This window comes from Cuculus canorus, chromosome 1 (genome assembly GCF_017976375.1).
Source record: "Cuculus canorus isolate bCucCan1 chromosome 1, bCucCan1.pri, whole genome shotgun sequence".
In the NCBI taxonomy this organism is placed as follows: Eukaryota; Metazoa; Chordata; class Aves; order Cuculiformes; family Cuculidae; genus Cuculus; species Cuculus canorus.
In genome coordinates, this window is record NC_071401.1 from 177,552,549 (window position 1) to 177,559,938 (window position 7,390).

Here is a 7,390-nt window from a genome sequence, read left to right on the forward strand (position 1 = left end):
ACACTGAATACGTGATGACTTTTTCCTTGCATACAACAATGATTTCCTTGCATACATTCCAAAGAAACAATAGTAAACAGGAATGAAAAGTGTCTTTAATCTCAGCTAGTCCTGTTATTGTAAGTCTAAAATGTACTAAAAAAAATATTGCTCACATTTAAATTAGTTCTATTCCTATTCCAAAGAAGAGGTGGGCATGCTTTTTCTATATTTCTTAGGGCCTGAGTAGGCCCTATATAATTTATTTCTTAGGGCTATTAGTAGACTAATAGCCAAGGTTCCCACTCCCTGGGCAGGAGCCGTGGCTGCTAAGCCTTTATGCCAAAGGTAAGTGGCAAGGCAAGGCTGTGATTTCTTTCCCAGTGGTCATCTTTTTCAAACATGGTTTGGACAATCTGTAGAACCCACCTGTCCATGCAGTGAGTGAATTTGGCACCTTTCCGAAAAGACTCTCTGAGCTGGTCTTGTCTACCTGAAGAAAATCACTTGCTGGATCAGCAATAAGTGGTCCACAGAGTGCTCTAAAAATGAAGTCTTGTGAGTGGGAGATAAATACGAATCTCTCTGTAGTCCTGGTGCTGCTCTGGCACACCAGGTTGAGTATTGGAGACAGTGGGGCCACATGGATTCTTCCAGTGGGATGCAGCGTGCTCCAGCCCAGGTGTCAACTGTCTAGCTCAGCACAAGAAGCTAAATAACCCAAACCAGTTGGAACGGAGTTTGGCCAGTTTGCCTATACAATTCTCAAGGAATTAAATTGCTTCAAATAACTGGGTGAAAACCTTCAGATTACAGACCAGGTAAACATGCTTAATTGAATCAAAGGAGCAACTAGTGCAGACAGACATAGGCATCTGGGACCTGCAAAAATACCCTATTTTCATATTTGTTACTTTTCCAAAGAAAAAATTCATGTCTACAATGATTGCGCAGCTTCAGGCTTCAAAACTAAGCTATATGTAGAAAAAATGTGCATGGAGAAACAGAAAGGGTCAACTCTGGATTTATATTACTTTTTGATTATGAAATGGCACAGTGGGTATTAGTCTACTGCACTGAAATGAAGTCTGAAGTTACTGAAACCACGAGTTTTTGGAAGATTTTTCTGTACTGAAGATGATGTTTTAAAAAAAAATTGCCTTATATGTTTTCCCCACAGTGGTACAGGGTTTGAAAAACTTTGCTCAAGCTATTGGCCGTATTCATAAAGCTGATTGCTACTAAAAAGACCAAACAGCTGCATTTACTATATTTGGTCAGGTTGTAAATATGTACATCCAAGAAGGATGACAGGCAATTTAGTAAATGAATAGAGATCAGGTTAATTTTGCAGTGTTTACATTTTTTTTTCAGTTCTTCATACTGCTGTACAGTATTATGTGTAATTCCCTGGGGAAGGTACCAGTCTCTTAGTACTCCATTCTTTAGCCATTCTTAGTTGTGGATATTTAGTGAAAATAATAATAATAAAAAACCATCGATATCCTTCACCATCCCAGTGAACAGAAAAATTAATAATCTCAGAAAGTCTGTATTCAACCTGACACAGGGAGCAATGCAAATATAGTACAAAGTCTATCTTTACATTTATTTGCAAATGTGTATAGATATTCTTCATATGAATTAATCCTCTATTTCATTATAAGGAAGGAATTATGTCTGTGGTCAAAAGGGTGGGGTACAGTTAATCTGATTTAGCACAGCATGTGAAAAATTAATTGAAAGTCAGAACTCCATAGTGTTTATTACAAAGTAATTTCACACCAGCTCAGGATTAGCATGGTAACAGGTGACAATAGGTCATTACTATGTTAATTGAAAGATGGCTTGCGTTTGTGAAAAAAAAAAAGAAAAAAGAAAAAAGGGATACAAGACCAAATTAAATGAAAAGGAAAAAAGCATTAAAACACAGTATTTTATCTAGGATTGGGCTGTAGTTCTGTGGGATGTGTCCTAGGGAGAAGATATCTTCTGAAAAGAACTCGTTGGCTTTTTGGTGATAACCTATCCCTATTCAGTGTGCTGTGAAGCATGCCGGGTATTTCTGCATGTCCTCCCAGCGCAGGTTAAGCCGGATGTCTCTACTTCCACAGGAGCAACCTGCATCTCCAAAACAGGGGCCCGACATTTTCGGCTTGCTGGCAATGCTCAGTGGCCCAGACATGAAGAGGTGAAAGCAGGCACAAGGAAAGTGGAGTTCACGTATTTACCCGACTTGCCCAAAGGCAGTGTGGGCCTAAACAAAGCCACTGGCAGCCGTGAGATTTTGAAACGGTGTTTAGCAGAAGAGAAAATTCTGTTTTGTTCCTTGACAAGAGGATTAATAAAATAAAAATTTCAAATGACCAATGGAAAATAGCCTGTCACTTCGATAGCACGCTGAAGCATGAAGCCCAGGCAAGCTCATCCTTCCACTTGAGCTGCAATACCATTATCCTGGCTCTGAATGGGGACGGGTGCCACAGTGCTCGTCTGCTCCTCTATTGTGTGGCTTGACAGACAGCAATATGTAGGCATTTCCCATTATACGCTGCGACCTGAGTAAGCAGTCTGAGCTTCCAGCTTCAGTCCATTGAAAGACATCAGGAAACTATTATTCCTTTTTATTTGAATAATACTGAAAGGTGTTAAATCAGTTTTGGGGGAAGAAGATCATTCTACAGGTCCTTTAGTTGACAGAATACAAAAGGCACAATATGAAATTGTGTAGGTGAGTAAGATGGAAAGAACTCGGTATTAACTGCAGTCACAACAAAAAGACCTTTGCTAATGGCATGTTATAATTTAAACAAGGATACTTTCTGAAACCAAAATAATATGCCTATGTAATGAAGCTGCCTTGCTCAAAGTAAATGGCAATTCAGAGGCACGGCTGGGACTTAAAAATGGGAAACTCTGATTTTATTTCCTGGAAGAAGAATTTAACCTCTTTACATACCCTCATGCAGCCTGATATATGAGCTGATGAGGAATGTGACCTTTCTTCTCACCCTTCATCAGAAAAGTTTGCAATCCAGCCTGACACAATCCGTTGTAATATGTTAATTTCGATGCAGTTCTGCCACAAATACTAAGGGTGATCTCTGAGACCTTTACATCCCAGAATAGAATCCTCAAAACATCCTGATTAAGGTGCCTACCTATCTAATAAAGGTCAAAGGAAGGGAAAGTGTAAATGTTCTTTGATTACTTACAACAGAGGAAAGAGCTCAGAGAGATGGTGCCACTGCATTCAGCACGTGGTACAGTGTTGTGTGGTCTGCCGAGATCTTCAGCAAGAGAAATGCTGATCCTGAACAGATCTCAGAACATCATCTGCAAATCTAAACTACTAAAGAGCTAAGGTAATAATGCAATACAAGTACCTCTGTGGGTAGATGGGACAGAAGCCTGCTCACCAGCCATACAAGAAATCAATATAATAGAAGGAAAATCTGGCAGGAAGGTTAGGGTGAAACATGGCCCTGGATCAGACTACGGCCAGGAGACATGACTTGCCTGTCAATAAGATGAAGTAGTGAAGTGGAAGAGTAAACGATCAGATTCACCTCTACAAATACAACATTTAAAAAAGCTAGTGGTTTCTTTTGTGGCCATGGTATAATTATTGCTCAATAGCAGCAACCAAGCTTAGTTTTAAGGGTTTGTGATGGTTTTGCAGCTCAGTTATAGTAAGCCAAAACCTGAGTAGCCCACTCAGCCACTTGCAATACGCACCTCTGCTCTGAAGGTATCCCTCCATTGCAGCCAGTTGGATGGTAAGGACCTGCCTCAGTCCAGCTGACTTGTAAGACAAAGTGCTGCACCCTGCTCACCCCATTGCCCCAGCTCAGCATCTTGAGGCCAAGTCACTGAGCCACCCACCGCATGGGTTTTCCCCTGGGAACTGCCAGAAATGCACAACTGGCAAGTCCTCTCACCTTTGTTTTGCTGTGATAAGTGCTGCTTTCTGGACAATATGCAGACATCGTGCAATTGCTACAGGCAAGAGCAGAGCCAAGGGACTTGGAGATGACATCAACATCACTGCTTCTTCAAAGTGCCACCAATTTCCTTTCCAACACATTCTCCTTCGTTGTTCTCCATTCAGTTAAAACAGAAAGAAAAAAAAATGAGAAATTATGAAGAAAATACCCAAACTCTCGAGCAAGAAAGACAGGGTGGCAGGAAGAGCTTATTATAAATGTGCTGGCAAAACTGATGAGACAAAATAGGGAAAACTTGCATATGAGGCTGCAGCAAATCTAATCTCAAAATGCTTCCAAAAGTAATTTTTCCCTATTCATTTGTTCTTGGCTGTCTCTGTTGTTTACTCTGCTGTTCTGTGATCTTTAGCAATAACAGTTCAATTTAAACTCTGTACAGAAAGGACTCCGACTTCTCATCTTTCTGTACAGCTCAAGGATAGTTTACACAACCTGTATTATGGCTATGCTCTTCTGGATGGGGAATACGTTTGGTTTCAGATGATTAAACCTCTAAGGAATCTCTTCCAGCTTAGCTGTCTGTGAGGCTGGAATCACCCATTCTTCAGGATCAGGGCTTTTTTTCCTCCTTGCATTCCTGAAAAGGTGTCCCAAAAGGCAAAAACATTACAAGGAAGTCCAAGGAGCTGCAGAGTTTACTTTACAGGAAATGAGCATTCTCTCTTAGGATAATGAATTTTTTTTTGTGTTACTTTTGGTATTCTGGGATTCATAAAGGTTATCAGGCAGGCATTTATAATAAAAGTTCTTCCTGCTTTTCCTGGCATGCGTTGGGAAGATGGGAGTGTTATCAGTCTGACATTTCTGTCAGAACTGGTATTTGAACCACTGGATGATTCTGACAAATGCCACCGCTGTCATCTGCTGCTCAGTTTTAATTATATCTGACGGAGGCCTTCAATGGCAGCAAGCAGAAAACTTAATTAGTTGGTTTAAAGGCTGATCTTCAGAGTTGAAAAATCCAAACAGCTTTGCAGCATTTCTGCTCAGAGGCTGCCATTTTCTGTCTGATGATGCAAGCCAGGAGAATTAATGATCCCACTCATAGGAAGGAAAAACAGAGAAAGGCTTACAGGAAGATGCGTCAACAAAATACACCATTTCTGTACATGACATGTCAGCAAGGCAACCTTGTGTCTAAGAAACTGCTGTGCTGGCTCACAGGTGGGTCTCACACAAATGGTAGCAGAATGCAGGCAAAAGTTTGGATGCTCATGGGATCATACAGAAAATGAACATCTGTTACCTTAAACAGGATCTATATGTTTATTCTGCAGTGGACTGCAAGCACTGCACTATTTGGAAAGACTGAAATGCTGGCATTTTCTCACACACCAATGCACTGTTCAAACAAGCTGCTTAAAAGAAGATCACATTAACAATTTATACCACCTCAGTGTTTGCTTTCAGAGTGTTAATATGATCATATTTCTACACTATATCCTGGAAAAACAAGCATTAGTAAGATGCAATGTCAAACTCCTAACATGATGCAATTAGAAGTTAACATCAGATTCACATGCCAGTTGCAGGCTGCCTGTCAGGAAAAAAAAAAAGAAAACTAAAAATATGTTGTTTTGTTCCAGAAACCCCACGGCTGTGGGTTTGGGCATTTAATCAAACTGCCTTAATGGAGATGTGGATGGATAGTAGTTGAGCTTTGCTTGTTGGTGAGGTCACATGGTCTAAGCACACAGTGCTGCTTTAGGATACTGCTGAATTTCATCATTTGAAAGGAATGGGCTGGATTTCATATTTAAAACGTACCAAGAGCTCTGTGTCTGTGAGCTGCAGTCAGTAGTCAAAGCACTTGATGACTTATACAGTCCACAGGACTGATCTGGTCTCATTGGCCTCCCTTGCACTTGCAAGTTTATGCTTGTAATTTATCATTGATCACAGAATCACAGAATTGCTGAGGCTGGAAAGCACATCTAGAGATCACCTAGTCCAACACCCTGCTTCGAGTGGAGTCAGACAGAGCGGGTTGCTCAGAGTCAGGTTTAGAACATCTCCAAAGTTAGAGACTCTCCAGACTCTCCGGTCAACCTATGCCAGCATTTGACCACCCACATGATTAAACTCTCGCTTTTGGTTTGGTTTTTTTTTTTTTCTCTGTTTAAACAAATTTTCCTGTATTTAAATTTTTGGTCACTGACTGTCATTCTGTTGCAGAGCTCCACTGAAAAGAGTCTGGCTCCGTCTTCTTTACTCCTCCCATCAGGAGGATTGATTAGATCACAATTGATTAGATCCCCCTGTGCCTTCTCTTCATAGGCTGAATCATCACAGCTGTCTCAGCCTCTCCTCTTATGGCAGGTGCTCTAGTCCATAACTATGTTTGTGACGTTTCACTAGACTCAGTCCAGCATATCCCTGTCTGTCTGGTACAGGGGAGCCCAAGACTGGACACAGCGGTCTCCACTGTTGAGGTCAGAGCACACTGCTAGCTCAAGTTCAACTTGGTGTCCACCAGGAAAACCAGGTGCTTTTCAGCAAAGCTGCTTTCCGGTGTATACTGGTGAAGGGAGTTATTCCTTCCCAGGTGCCCGGCATTTGTATCTGTTGACCTTCAGGAGATGCGTGTTGGCTCATTTCTCCAGACTGTCCAGGTCCCTCTGAATGGCAGCACAACCAGCTGATTTTTCAGCCACTCTTCCCAGTTTTGCATCATTTCAAAGCAGCTGAGAGTGCACTGCGCTGCACTGGCCGGGTCATCCCGGGTTAAGCAGAAGAAGTGAGGCAAAAACTGTCTAAGGAAATTATATGACTCCTATCACTGGATTCTCAGGCAGTCACAAATCTAGTTGAGGTCTCCCTGCCTGGATGCTGACTATATTGTCCTGTTGAGTCCCAATCCTCTGGACCTATACAGGTCCAAGAACTGATGTTGGTGTATGGCAAAAAGTGTGCAGCCATCTTCACTGATCTTCATCTGCAAGCAGAGGTGAACTTTTGTCCTTTTTGTTCGGCTATGGTATCAATGGCCTAATGAAAAGATCCTTCTGCAATGAATGCAGGCTCTTCTCTTTCCTGTGTTATTGTGACTTTGGTGGCTCACGCATAAAGGTGAGTATAAATAAAGACAATAACAACCCTGCGCATATTGTACAGGGGGTTTGGTCTAAGAAGCTCATTTTGCCTTGGATAATGTTGCCAGTGGCCACAAAGGCAGTGTATTTATAGGATATGTGATAGGTTTTGTTTATCAACACTCTTAAGCTTATTTTTGCTCATCAACATGCTTTTGTTTACACTAGGCTTTTTTTCCTTGACTATATTTAAGAAAGTAATGAAATTCGCTACTTGTTTAAACACAGGTTTGGATACACAGAGCAGACAGCTATTTTGTCGGAAGCAAACAGTTTGCACAACCTGAGCTAGTGACAGCTGACACCTCAAAA